Below are 14397 nucleotides of genomic sequence, written 5' to 3'. Positions count from 1 at the left end.
CAACAGGCAGAGAGAGGGTGAAGCAGGCTCCCCGCAGAGCAGGGAGTCCCGATGTGGGGCTTGATCCCAGGACCCCAGGATTATGACCTGAGCCAAAGGCAGATGCTCAACCGACTGAGCCAGCCAGGTGCCCCTACTACTTTCCTTCTGGAACCCAACAGCAATCCAGGTGGGCCCTTATCCTCCACCACCCCCTGCTGCCGAAACAGAGGCTCTGTGGTGGGGAAGGGGGTGGGGGTCTCAAGTTGATCCCTGGGGGGCAGGCAGGACCTAGGGCTCCCAGGAGAATACTCACCCCAGCCCCTGTTCTCCTCCCACTTTCTGGGGCTGAGCGGGCGGTGGGGGTGCAGGGGGGAGGCAAAAACAGAAAAGGCTACTCAGGCCTTGAAGATACAACCCACCCACAACTGCCAGGAAGAAACCAGCGGCTGCCACCTTGTCAAGAAAGGGCTGCTGCAAAATCCCTTCCTGGGAGTGGCCTCGGTGGACTGACCACGGGCTTGTAATGTTCTGAGCAAGTGATGCCAAGCAGGGACACGCAAACCCCACCCTTCTGGAATGGGTGCTGTGACCGCTCACCCTCCTGGCCACAGGGCAGCACTGACAGGCGCAGCAGCCTGGACCCACCATTCGCTCACCTCCTCCCTCAGAGGGTGATGGGAGAGTCTGGCCCATCCGGCCTCCAAAACCAGCCAGGAAGGGGACAGCGACCCAGAAGCCCCTGCCGCGCCCTCAGCACAGGACTTCCACACAAGTCCCCTTCAAGAAGGGAGTACGAATGCAATCCCAGGCACCAAGGGACACCATGGACACAGGACACACAACAGGCCCCTGGGCAAGTTCCTGCCTTCTCAAGGCCTCAGCATCCTCAACAAACTGATCCCTAGTGTCCCTGGTGCTGAGGGACCCTGCTGGCAGCATCACATGCCTCCTTCCAAATACAGATCTGAGGGCTCTACCCTCTGCAGGTCCTGAGAAGTAGGTGCAGGTTGAGGCCGAGAATTGGCATGTTTGATAAATTCCCCGGTGATTCTGACAAGCCTAACGTCCCAGGTATCAGCCCGGGCACCAAGGGCCGCCTGCAAAGGTAGAAGGACTGTGCTAGCCACAGCCCAGCACACAGACCAGAGGTAGGGTCGGGATGCCTGGCGGTAGGCAACTACCTAAAGGGAACCAACATTCACTCATTTGTGTTTCACACAAGACAAAACCCCCAAAGCACTGGGTTTTTCTCCAACTACAGGTGACTGGCTTCATGCATATAGAGAAAAAACTTTTTAACTTAAAACTCAGGCAGTGATCCAAAGGGGCACATGCACCCGAATGTTTATAGCAGCAATGTCCACAATAGCCAAACTATGGAAAGAACCTAGATGTCCATCAACAGATGAATGGATCAAGAAGATGTGGTATATATACACAATGGAATACTATGCAGCCATCAAAAGAAATGAAATCTTGCCATTTGCGACAACATGGATGGAACTAGAGCATATCATGCTTAGCGAAATAAGTCAAGCAGAGAAAGACAACTATCATATGATCTCCCTGCTATGAGGAAGTGGTGATGCAACATGGGGGCTTAAGTGGGTAGGAGAAGAATAAATGAAACAAGATGGGATTGGGAGGGAGACAAACCATAAGTGACTCTTAATCTCACAAAACAAACTGAGGGTTGCTGGGGGGAGGGGGTTTGGGAGAAGGGGGTGGGATTATGGACATTGGGGAGGGTATGTGCTTTGGTGAGTGCTGTGAAGTGTGTAAACCTGGTGATTCACAGACCTGTACCCCTGGGGATAAAAATATATGTTTATAAAAAATAAAAAATTAATAAAAAATAAATATATATATATATATATATATATATATATACAAAAAAAAAAACCTCAGGCAAGTTTATGAGAGAGAACTGTCAACTTGGCCAGAAATGGCCCAGAAGTCAGGAAAATGTTCTAAAAGGTAGACCCCTGTTCCTTTTTATGGACAAGATAATCCTGCTTCTTGGAATCGTCAAACACCGCCTCCTCTTCATGGTTCTTAGAGAAGCCTAGAAGGATGGCCATAACTTTCCCATAGAACTGGGCCCCACAAACCGGGGAAGGCTGCCTAGGCACGGTACCCCAAACTTCAAGAGTCCCAGAGAGTACTCCCTGGGCATCATTTAACCATGGTAAAGCTCTTAAAAGCTATGAAGCAAAGTCAGACTCCCTTCTTCCTCCACAGAGAAACCGACTAGTTAGCACAAGTCTATCTGTTTTCCTCAGTACTGGCAACCTCATCCCTGCCCCCTGCTTGGAGCCTTTGAGAAATGATTACCCTAAGGTGATACGGGGACTCTCAACCTGGAGATCCCTGCTCTTCAGCTCTGGCCAATTAACTGTGGAGAACAGAGAAAGGTCACTGGAACCCCACAGGCTTGCAGGCTCTGGAGGGGGGAATTCTCCACAGGGCGCCTGGCCACCCTCACCATAGGTTTCACCCCCTTTCATGTGGCCCGGAAGGCCTCACCCCACAGTCACAAAGCCACCCAAATAAGACTGCTTTCACAGACATCAGGGTCCATCCAAATCCACACCCAGAGAATCTCCACACCCAGGACATACCCTCCCAGCCCTCACTTCCTGGAAACTCAGACATCTGGAATTACACTAGCCAGGTCCACACCGGGGAAGGACCAGAAGCACCCTAGGCAACCACGACGCAGTGTACCACACTCATATGTGTCCCCTACACACCTGCCATGCACAACCCAGAGCATTCACACCAGGCATCACACCATTGCTGTTGAACCAAGATAACCCTCTGGCCTTGGGGTGGGGCTGTCCCAGTGACAGCATTTCCCCATCCGATTCACAAATGAGGAAACTGGAGGGGAAACAGTTCAGTCTTTGTCCACCCCCTTGTTTATTCCTCGCTATGGGAAGATAAGGCACTCAACTAACCATGTGGTGGGGAGAGCTCGCCCATTCCCCACCCCCGCCCCACTGTGAACCTGAGGAGCAGGGAGGAAAAGCTGCCTCTCACCCTTGCACTGCTCTCTATCCCACTGGCCGGAGGGTGGAGAGGCAGATCCTGAACTTCAATGTCACAGAAAGATCCTGTCTCCACACGGGTGCATCCCAGGGTATAAACTAAAGGAGGTAACGAGGGAAGGAGGTGATGGAAAGGTTTGGACAGTTTCCAAGTCCTGAAACTGTCTCAGTTCCCAAACTTATTAAAACAGAAGAAAGCATTTACATGACAAAGTATTTGTCAAAACATGTACATCTCAAAATAAAGGGGAAGGTTACAATCACGTCATAGTGTTGAGAGAGCTGGCTAGCAGTCTGAGAACTAAATAAGCCAAAATAAATCCAAATATTTAAGGTTGCAAGCATGCACAAAATAACAGAGCATTTCAGGAAATCTCCTTCGCTTTTGACCCAACAGGGAAAAAATACAAAGTATAAAAATATCAATATGAGGGGCGCCTGGGTGGCTCAGTGGGTTAAGCCTCTGCCTTCCGCTCAGGTCATGATCTCAGGGTCCTGGGATCGAGCCCCTCATCAGGTTCTCTGCCCAGCAGGGATCCTGCTTCCCCCTCCCCTTCTGCCTGCCTCTCTGCCTACTTGTGATTTCTCTGTCAAATAAATAAAATCTTAAAATATATATATATATATATATCAATATGAAACAGATAGTTTTCAGATTCTCATACAATTAAAAATAACATTAACATAAAAAGAAATACAAATGTTTTCAGCAGCTGCAGCAGTTATGACAAAGGGTAAAAATCTACAATATATAAAAATCTATACTTAAAAGACTCCAGTGTTAGACACAAGGACAAAGGCTATGTACATTATATGAAATGAATGGACACTATAACTATCTTGGCAAAATGCTCAACACCACTGGACGGGACACCAAAAGACAACATAGAAACACTATTTCATGTACCACCGTTTAGCAACAACACCGGCACTACTCCAGGCAAGCCCCTGGTGAGGGTGGCAAGTTCGTACCTGGTCGCTGGCAGCAGAGTTGACCGTGACTACCCTTGGGCAAGCAATATGTTTAGAGATATTCAAAACCAAAAAAAAAAAAAAGTCATACCCTTAATCCAATAAAGTCATGACTAAGAACTTGCCTCCAGAAAATAAACCAACAGAGGAAAAGGAATATGCATTAAGTATGAAATCTGAACATCATGGTTTGCAATTACGGAACAATTTGTAAGCATGTGGTTAAAGGCCAAAACGAAATATAAGAGTGTGGAAATGGCTACATGGGGCGGAGGATTCTCTAAAAACACTTCCACTGTTGTGCTCACCATTACCACCTCTGCATTATACATGCAAACTGGCCACTGCTGGGGGGGAAGGGTGGGCGGGCCTACCTCAGAGGTTACTGGCCTCCAAATGTGATGACTTTTACTGCCACTGTAGACCAGGCTTGTCTACTTTGGGATCATTTCAAGCTGTAAGAGTCCTTCTTTCTCCCTCTTGCTGTTTATTTATTTTTAATATTTTGTTTATTTGAGAGAGAGAGCACGCACACACGAGTGCATAGGGGGAGGGGCAGAGGGAGAGACTCTCAAGCAGACTCCACTGAGCATGGAGCCTGACAGCAGCTCGATCCCACAATCCTGACATCATGACCTGAGCTGAAACCAGGAGTTGGACACTTAACTGACTGAGTCAGCCAGGTGCCTGAGCTCTTCATTCATTTTCAATTTTAAAAAAAGCAGCACATGCTCAGCTGCAAAATATCTGAACAATCTAGAAGGGTGAAAAGTGAACTGGCAATGAGAAACCACTAAACACCGTTTTTCACATTTTCACCATGACCCATAATAAGAAACACACTAACAAAATCAAGCCAGTGCCCACATACTCCCATGCACAACTGAGCCTCATGAAACCATCCCTCCCCCATTGGGTGCCTTGCGTTCTAGATTTGCTGTTCCGGTTTTTTTTGTTTGTTTTTTGTATTTTGTTTTTTCTTCAAGATCATGCTTGCATATTACCCAAGAAGCAACCACTGTAAAAACTGTGTTGACAAAAAGAGCAGATCCTGGGCCATAGCTTGGGACCTTTTCAACTTCCAGCTGATCTTGGTATTTATACTGCACACAATAGCTCTTAGAAACTTCTGTACACAACATACTTGCGTTACTATTCCAGGGCTTTTCAGTTCTAGGTGTTACCTACCAACTTCCTACCCTAGAAGGCAAGGATGTAACTCTTTCTCTCTCTCTTTTTTTTAAAGATTTTATTTATTTGACAGAGAGAGATAGAGCAGGGACACAAGCAGGGGGAGTGGGAGAGGGAGAGGCGGGCTCCCACTGAGCAGGGAGCCCGATGTGGGGCCTGATCCCAGGACGCTGGTGGGATCATGACCTGAGCCGAAGCCAAACGGTTATCAACTAAGCCACCCAGGCTCCCCAAGGATGTAACTCTCCTTACTCCCGTGGAAACTGCGTGTCCCCCTGATACTCCTTACTCTTCTCCTTTTCTGTATCTCTAATCCCAATTACAGTTAAACTCCAGCAACGGCTGGAGTGATTTTCAGAGTTTACGTTATTATGATCTCTTCAGCCATCAGACTGAGCCATATAAACCATCATTACTGTTCCTACTTTTTGTTCTCTGGAATTAATAATCCTCTTATTTTTGTTTAATTTCCTATAAATTTATCAACATTCAACCCCAAATTCAATGCCAGTTGTTCAAGTCTCCTCTAAGTACATTCATTCACACCAGATGTTGTAGTTCTATTTCTTCTTCCAGAAGAAAACTCTCCTGGAGCTTACTGAGTTCAAGCTGGACTGGTGTGCAGAATTTCCTTTACTTCAATTTGGGATACAGCCCATGAGAGATGCAGTCTTGGCTCCACCAGGTGGAGAAACCCTTCTGTGCAAAAGGCAAGGTTTTGGGACCCTGTATGTCTGAAAGCATCTTATACTACCCTCATCCTTGAACAAAAGTTTGTGTACAGAGTTGGGAATCAATTTCACGGAGAATGACAAAGGCACCACTCCACCATCTTCTATATACCAGTGTACCGAAAAGCCATGAAACTACTCAGATTCCTGATCTGTGTGTTTGATGTGCTTCTTTCTCTCGAAAGTTGTAGGATCATCCCTCTCTCCCTGGAAAAAATTTCAGGGCATTGGTCCGGGTTCATTTTCACCCACTTGGCTCAACAACTGATGAGCTCTTCCAATATGGAAACCAATATCCTTTAAGGAAATTATTTTTCTTGATCATTTTCCCCACTTGTATTGCTTTCTGTTCTCTCCTTCTGCAACTCCTATTGGTGGACACGGGAACCCTGCCTGATCCTTCTGCTCTATTATCCATCTCTTTACCTTTTTTTTTTTTAATCTGTTTCCTGGAAGGCGCCTTCCACTTTTTCTTTTAATCATTCTGATACTTTTGTCCTTCCCTTAATTTTTAAACTTTTAACCATTTTGTTTTCAAAATATTCTTTTTTAAAATAGTATCCTGTTCTTACTTCATGGACATGAAATTTCTTTTATCTGAGAAAATGTCTAAGTTTTTTTCAAAATGTTCTTCTTCCTAAATAGGGATGTTTCTCTCAAGTTGCTTTTTTTTTTTTTCTATTTGTTTTCCTTCCTTTCACATTAGGCAGCTTCTTCAGTTGTTAGTAACCCTTGATAAACCCCATAATTAAGTAATCCCCATGAGGAAGGGTAAATGCCTAAAAACTAGCTGGAAATGCTGAGTCCTGGGGCTGGTGAGTTTCTGTTGTAGGCTGATCTGGCTGCCTTTGCTAGGAAATCCTAGCCGTCACCATCATTATCCCTTTCCTCCTAGACCAGTCAGGTTCCCCCAGTGAGGTCTCCTTTATTTTAATCTCCTCCCTGGAAGGGAAGGATCTGGATGTCAGGGTTCTAGAAGCCAAATGGAAGTAGAAAGCTGGGGAATGAATGTGATCTCCCACTTTTACCTCCAGGAATGCCTGGAGTCTCACCTTCTGAAGGTTTTTCCTTCTTCAGAATAAATCTCCGATATCCAGCCAAAGGGAAAGGGTGTCACCAAGCATCATGGAGGAAGGAAAGTAATCTAGGTATCAAACCACATCAGCTACTCTCCAATAATTCTTATATTTAACTACCTCAGATGCACCTCTGCCCCGCTAACCCCGAAGTAACAATGTAGTGACACCAACTTCTCTATTTTAAACTCGGTCACTCATGCATCTATTCCTGGCTGGCAAATTTTTTCTTGTTGTCTTCTCCCATTCCCCTGTCCTCAGAGACTCCTTCCTTTTTAAAAATTCCCTTTATCTTGGGGCTCCTGGGTGGCTCAGCTGGTTAAGCAGCCGACTCTTGGTTTCAACTCAGGTCGTGATCTCAGGGTCCTGGGACTGAGCCCCATGTCGGGCTTCGTGGTAAGCCGGGAGTCTGTTTGAGGATTCTCTTTCTCCCTCTGCCCCTGACCCCACATACTCACACTTGCTCTCTCTCCCTCTCTCAAGTAAATAAATAAATCTTTAAAAAAATAAATAAAAATACAAATTCCCTCTATCTTAACTTCTGTGGGGTTCTGTAACAAAGTAAAATTAGGTGTGTCCACTCAATCCAACAATTTATCAAGATCTCTAAGAAGACTTCAAAATATTTTTAGTTGCCATCTTTTTCCAGAACAAAGCAAAAAACCAGAAAGCATGATTTATCACTATATAAAAGGAAGGGCAAAATAAGCCTGCAAATGTAGTTAAGATGACTGATCAACTGGCTTAAAATAGTGAAATTATCAGAGTGGGTCCAACGTAATTATGTGAGCCCTTAAAAGCAGAGCTTTCTATCAGCTGAGGGCAGAAGTAGCCAGGTTCCAAATACAAGAAGGATGTGGTGCATTACTGCTAGATCTGGGCTCCAGGAGCCACGTGCACGTGGAGCAGGAGTTAAGGGTGGCCCTGGCTGACAGTCGGCAAGGAAGCAAGTTCTCAGTCCTACAGCAGTCAGGAACTAAGTTTTGCCAACAACCAACATGAGTTTGAAAGCAGATTACTCCCCAGAGTATCCAGACAGGAATGCGACCCTGCTGACACCCAGATGTGGCCCATGTGAGGCCCTGAGCAGATATCCCAGCTGAACTACACTGTACCTGGACAGCACCATCCACCCATAATCTAGAACCCTCACCCCTCCCTAGTCACCCTTGCCGTCTCCTCTCCCACTCAACTCTCCAGTCGGCCTATCACCAAGGTTCGATCTTTCCATGTGGCTTTCGAGGCTCCCAGCACTGACACCTGGCAAAGTCACGAGCCCATCCCAGGGAAGGGCAGCCCTACTCCCAAAGGAGCTGAGGGCTCTGTTGCACCCCCAGGTAGCATGCCTCAATCCCTGGACATCCCTAGCACCCGAGAAGGGAGACCTCAGAGCCCACTGGGGGCTGGGGAACATTCTCAGCCCAAAGAAAGAGGCAGGCCTAAGGTGATGAGTCTAGGAAGGGATAGGTGAATAGGGAAGAAGAAGAGGTTCCAGTGGGCGGGAGGGTCACAAAGGCAGGCCAGAGTAGGCTCTCTCATTGCCCACAGGAATGGTGTGGAATCAGCCCCAAGGCACAGCCACCTACTGAGAGGGGAAGAACTCAGATCCACAGGCTCTCTACTGCTCTCGGAGTCATGCTCAGAGTCAAAGTATCTATGTCCCACTCTAGCCCATTCCCCTTACGACCCAACTCCTCACAGTCAGGGTCTGCCAGGAACAGTGTGAACTGGACACGGTGGCAGCAGCCACTCAGAAGTATCCAGAAGTTTTACTCTTCCTCTGGGGAAGACACTATAAAGCCACACAGGGGTGAGGGTGAGCCACCCGCACTTATCAAGGGGACAGCATGCCCCCGGCACACAGGTATGGGAAAAGTCTGTCGTTTTCAGAGACTGGAGACCCAGGGATGGCCTCCATGTCCACTCAATCCATGTGGAGGTCCAGGGAAGCCCAGGCTACCTGCTCTGGGCCCCAGCAGGCTCCCCAATGTGCCTGGGGTTCTAAGTGCCTTGGTTTCCTGTATGAAACTCTGAACTTAGCAAACATAGCGTTAGGAGTTTCCACCACCAAAACCCACAGCCCAAAACCTGCTGAGTCTAAGGTGCACCAAGGGGCCTCCTTGTTGATCTTGGTGAGAGGAGAGACCTTTGTCTACCGCAGTGCTGTTACCGGGAAAGAAGCAGAGGGAGGGACGGAAGTGGGTCAGAGGAGGGAAGCGGAGAGGCAAGGGCTCAGCGGGAGCAATGCTGGGCCTAGAATGGAGGTCACCGAATCCAGTGATTTTCAAACTTACTATTTTTATTACTTTGTAAGCTACAGGAGGTTTTGTTCAAAGAAACTCTGACCCAGAAACCCAGCATGGAGACAGGCAGAGCAGGTCACGCATCTCAGGCGTCTGGGAGCAAAGGGGAGGCTCCACGAGGGGCACACTTGAAAATGATGGGCCTGGTCCAGGGGATCCCAAATTCCAAAGAACATCAGAATCACTTAAGGAGCTTTTTCTATAATACACATGGAGACTAGTTCAATAGGACTGTGACAGACCTGGAAATTCACATTTTTAAGAGCTGTCCTTCATGGCAGTCAGTTTGAAGGGACCCTTGCTGGCCAATCTGCAAGAATCTGAGCCTCAGACTAACAATTACAGTAATGGATTTTAACTCGCTGAATAAAATAAAAATCCGTGAGTCTGCTCAGATATATACTAATACATGGACAAATAAACAAGTGGAGAAGACAAAACTCTCCTTTACAGCAGAAGGCCAAATGATAAATGCAGAAGGAATTAATGGAATTAAAATATCACTGTTCGGGGCACCTGGGTGGCTCAGTGGGTTAAAGCCTCTGCTTTCAGCTCAGGTCATGATCTCAGGGTCCTGGGATCGAGCCCCACATCAGGCTCTCTGCTCAGCAGGGAGCCTGCTTCCTCCTCTCTCTCTGCCTGTCTCTCTGCCTACTTGTGATCTCTGTCTGTCAAATAAATAAATAAAATCTTTAAAAAATAAAATAAAATAAAATATCACTGTTCAGCCACCATGACAGAAAGAATTATCAAGAATCTGGTGTCAGGAATCATCAGTGGGTTGGGTTTTTTTTTTTTTTTTTTTTGGTCTGTTACGGCTGCTACAACAAAGTCTGCTAAAACAGCCTGGGTAGCTTATAAAGAATGGAAATTTATTTCTCACAGTTGGGGAGGTCCAAGATCGAGGCACCAGCAAGGCCGAGTCAGGGCCCTCTTCCTGGTTCAAAGCTGGTACCTTTCTGCCGTGTTCCCCACACACTAGAAGGAGCAATGGAGCTCTGTGGTGTCTCTTTTAAGGGTGTTAATCTGATTCATAAGGGCTCCACCCTCCAGAACTAAGTACCTTCCAAAGGGTAATCAAATGGGGCAGTAGATTTCAGTATGCGAATCTGGGGGACACAAACATTCAGACAGGAACGGGCTCTAAATTTAGTTGATGAAAGTTTGATGAGAAACAGCCTGTTTACATGATCTCAAAGGATCTCGCCATAGGACACTTATTAATTACAGAGAACATAATAGTAACTCAGCAGTGGAGAAACCCAGCAGATACCACCTTATTAACTAAGTCATCGCTGTTTCCATCATCAGTAATGAGTCAGGCCAACACGGGTCCCTCCTGAGGGGATGTACTGAGAAGACACCTCATTTCTGTGGTATTCCTGATGAAAATGCAGAACGTGAATCTCATCTTAAGGAAAAATCCAACAAATTCAAGTTAAAGGAGATTCTACAAAATAACTGGCCTCAAGTCAAAATGTAGAGCTTGTGGCCATTTTCCTTAAACAAACCATCCAACAAACAACAACAAATGCAAACACCACGTTAGGAACAAGAGCAAGCCTGGGGCCCAGAGAGAGACGGTGAGGCTGATTCACCAGGCGGCTCACCCACCGGCCCACCCCAGTGAGGCAGGGCCCAGTCACACTCAGCTGCTGCCCGCCAACTTCTCGGAAAGCTGGCTAAAGGAGGCCTGGCACCTTCGTGTCTTCCCGGCGGCTATCCCCTCTGCCGTGGAAGGTGACAATGGCGGCTCGCAGGAGGACGGGGAGCCCCTGCTGCCACGGTGCCCAGCGCCCCATCAGCACGGCGGGTCTGTCTCTGAAGCCCTACTGTCTACACCCAGAAGCTGGGTGTACACAAGATGGGGAGAATCCAGGCCCAGTTCACAGTGACATCTTCAACAGGGACAAGACTCCAGGAGGCCAGCACACTGAAACCTCCAGACCTCAGGGGGATCCACCTGGGCCCTCTGTCCACTCTGAAATTCTCAGCTAAGGGCCTGGGGCACAGAATCCCTCGACTGAAGAAGACTTGTGGAGCAATCCCCAAGTGTGCCAACTCACTCAGCCAGTCCCTCCCAGGGAAAAGGCTTTCATGGTGGGTGACAAACACCACCGACTTGACTGCACATGTCTGGACACCTGCTGCGTGCAAGGCACCCACAATGAGGCTGTGGAGGCCAAGCACTCCCAGCGAGACCGCTGCCTGACTCAGGGGACCGGGGACACACTTCCTTCTACAAAACGCGGAGTCAGGAAGGTGCTGGAGGGCAGGATCCTCCTGCACAGGAAGGAAGGAGGAGGCGGGAAGCTGGTCAGGAAATGCTTGACAGAGAGACTGCTTTAAATGTGAACAAGAGCACTCCACATGGAGCCGGTCACCAACGTGCCCTGAGATGGAGACACCACATGGCCACCGCAACACAGAGGCCACCAACCATCTCACCCACAAGGCTCCCGGAGGTGATTATCAGCATGGCCCCGGGTGTGCCCCCTGCTCCAGGCCAGGCTCTGCCAACAGTGTCACTATACCCCAGCGTAGCTGGCCCCAGAGAGCTGAGACCGCGGGGGCCCTACTGGCCACAGACGCTCCAGATGATGAGCGGGCCCACTCTGGGGAGAAATCAGCTCTGCTCCAAGAACTGAGCCTTCCCCACCATGAGGGGCCACGGGGGGTGGGGGGGATAACAGGAGGTGTAAGGATTTGGTCTCATGCAGACCTGAAAGTGTTCTCTTTGTAGGCATTTGCCCCACCCCCGTCCTGCTCGGCGCCAACACACACACACACACACACACACACACACACACACACACAAACTATGTAAGAGAACTGACAATTACACATATTGACTCCTTTTCTTCCAATTTTCCATGCCTGAAATGCATCAAGATTATGGTTCTAAAATGTTAAAAACCACTGTACCCAACATTGCACAGTCTGCTATGATATCCTGTGTTTTAAGACAACCAACCCACTTCACCCCAAGGACAGCATTGGGAGCACCCCAGATTCCTGTTCCGGGGTGGGAGCTCTCCAAGGCCAGGGCAGAGGCTGGCTTCTGGCTCCCTCCCAGCAATGCAAACAGCCCTGGGGAGGGCAGGGGGTGGGGGGGCCTGGTCACAGAGCAAAGAAAATAAAACAAAGTTCCCAAACAAGCTAAGAAAAATGAAGCCTGCTCAAAAAAAAAATAAATAGAACTATGTGCACTGAAAACATAGGAATGGGGTGGAGGGAGAAATTTTTTTTTTTAATGCAAATCAATGGTAGGTCCTGTGGAAAAAAGGCTGAGAGCGGTCTGTCAGGAGATTAGCAGCTCAGTCCCTAAACAGAGTCCCAGCAGGCTAGCCCCCACCCCTGCAGCTGTGCGGGGAGCCAGGTCTTCTCCAGCCTGGCAGACTCATGCCCACAAACCCCCATCAGAATGCAGGAGGTGAGCAGGCAATCCTCCTGGTATCAGAGGAGCTGTAGCAAACTTTTCTCTGCTACAAAAGTAATGCACAGTCCCCTTTCTGAACGATTTCTTTGAACTTCAACATACACCATAACGTCGTTCTACAGAATGGCTTGTGTTTCTATGAGAAAACAACATTTACAACCTGATTCTGATCCTGTCGTCCAGCTGGGACAGATGGGGCAGGGCGAGAGGCACCAGATGGCTGAGGGAGGCTCCCTGCCACCCTTTCACAAAGGAGGGCTCCGTGCCCCAAAGCTGACCTCGCCAGCAGGCTTGGGGGAGGTGCCTGCAGCTGCAGGCCCAGGGGCTTTCTCGGTCCCCAGCCTCACCTCACCCGTCGCCCCCAGCACCCAGGGAGAGCTGCTGGAAACTGCACACCCAAAGGGACAGGGGCTGTCAGAGCTCCCAGACCCGTCAACAGCTTTCAGGAGGGCAAGAGGACGAGGTCTGCAAAAACCACGGAACAGACTGAGGAAGGTGCTAGAGCAAAAGGCAGGCGGGCAGAACAAAGGTGTCTGAGCCAGGGCTTCTCAAACTTGAAAGTGTATGCAAATCACCTGGGAATTTTGTGAAAATGTCAATGCTGCATCTCAACAAGCTGGCAGGTGCTGCCAATGCTGACAGGCCGGTGGGCAGCGCGTTGAGCGGAGAGGAGCCGAGATGCCCAACAGAAAAGCCACAACCATGAGGGCAAGTCGTGGGAGGAAAGGCCACCCACCTTGACTGTGACTAGATTGACAGGGATGTTATCTGCTTTGCTGAAGTTTTGGACTTTGTTCAGTATTTCGATGCTTTCCACTGGATCCTTCCAGGTTATTTTTATTCCCATTTCACAGCTGTGGAAGCTACTCTAACCCAGTGACTGGAGAAGCTGAACTCTCTGCCTCTTGGGCATCTTCCAAGAAAGACTGCTGTGACTTCCGGCAGAAACACACAGCCTAGAGCAGTGACACAGAGGCCGGTCCTGGTGAGGCAGGCAGACAATGGGAGGAAAGCCACTGGGCCGCCAGGCACAGGAGGCCCAGGGGATGGCGGCTGGGTGGGGAAAGACAGATAAAGGGCCAGAAACCAACCCTAAAGGGGCACCAGCAAAAGGATGGTTTTGCCTTCTGGAATCCACAACAGCATGGAGACAAAATCTAAACCTAGCAGGCCCCCTTATCCCGCCTCTCTGCCACCACCCCCCTCCCTTCCAGGAAGAGGAGAGGGGATATTTAGGTACAAAGAGTGTCTTTATGTCAATGTTTCTGTTTTTACTTTTAACAGCCTGGCTTCACTTTAAGGGATGGTAAAATGCAGAGATTTACCTTCCTCCCCTGACCCCATGATTCAAAGAGGGAATGCAGCAGCCTTTAGGAGAGAAGAGTTACTCACTCACACCACACCCAGCCCCTGAGAACTGAAATTATAGATTGGCCTCAGGGTGGGTGAGTTTCCATTGTGAAAAACATCTGTGGAAGGGACCATCACCACAACCTCTTGAGAACCTAAGGAAGAAACACCTTCTGCCAATCCCATCTAATAACATTTCCTCCCCAAAAAATCTTGAGTTAGCAAGAGGGGCTTTCAAGATAGTGACCAACCATTAGAGTCAAAGAGCTCAGAGTCAGAGCTAAAATGTTCCTGAAGTTCATC

At 48.5% G+C, this 14397-nt stretch overlaps 1 protein-coding gene across 2 annotated transcripts in view; it reads right to left on the bottom strand.

Annotated features, from left to right (window-relative positions):
- TSPAN14 (tetraspanin 14) overlaps positions 1-14397 on the bottom strand; it is a 58186-nt gene that overhangs the window by 26135 nt on the left and 17654 nt on the right. The gene's annotated exons all lie outside the window — the stretch shown is intronic.

This window comes from Mustela putorius, unplaced genomic scaffold (assembly GCF_011764305.1).
Source record: "Mustela putorius furo isolate JIRA1106 unplaced genomic scaffold, ASM1176430v1.1 tig00000698_pilon_pilon_pilon, whole genome shotgun sequence".
Taxonomy (NCBI): domain Eukaryota; kingdom Metazoa; phylum Chordata; class Mammalia; order Carnivora; family Mustelidae; genus Mustela; species Mustela putorius.
The sequence above is the reverse complement of the archived record's forward strand: the minus strand, read 5'-3'. Positions and strand labels throughout refer to the sequence as shown.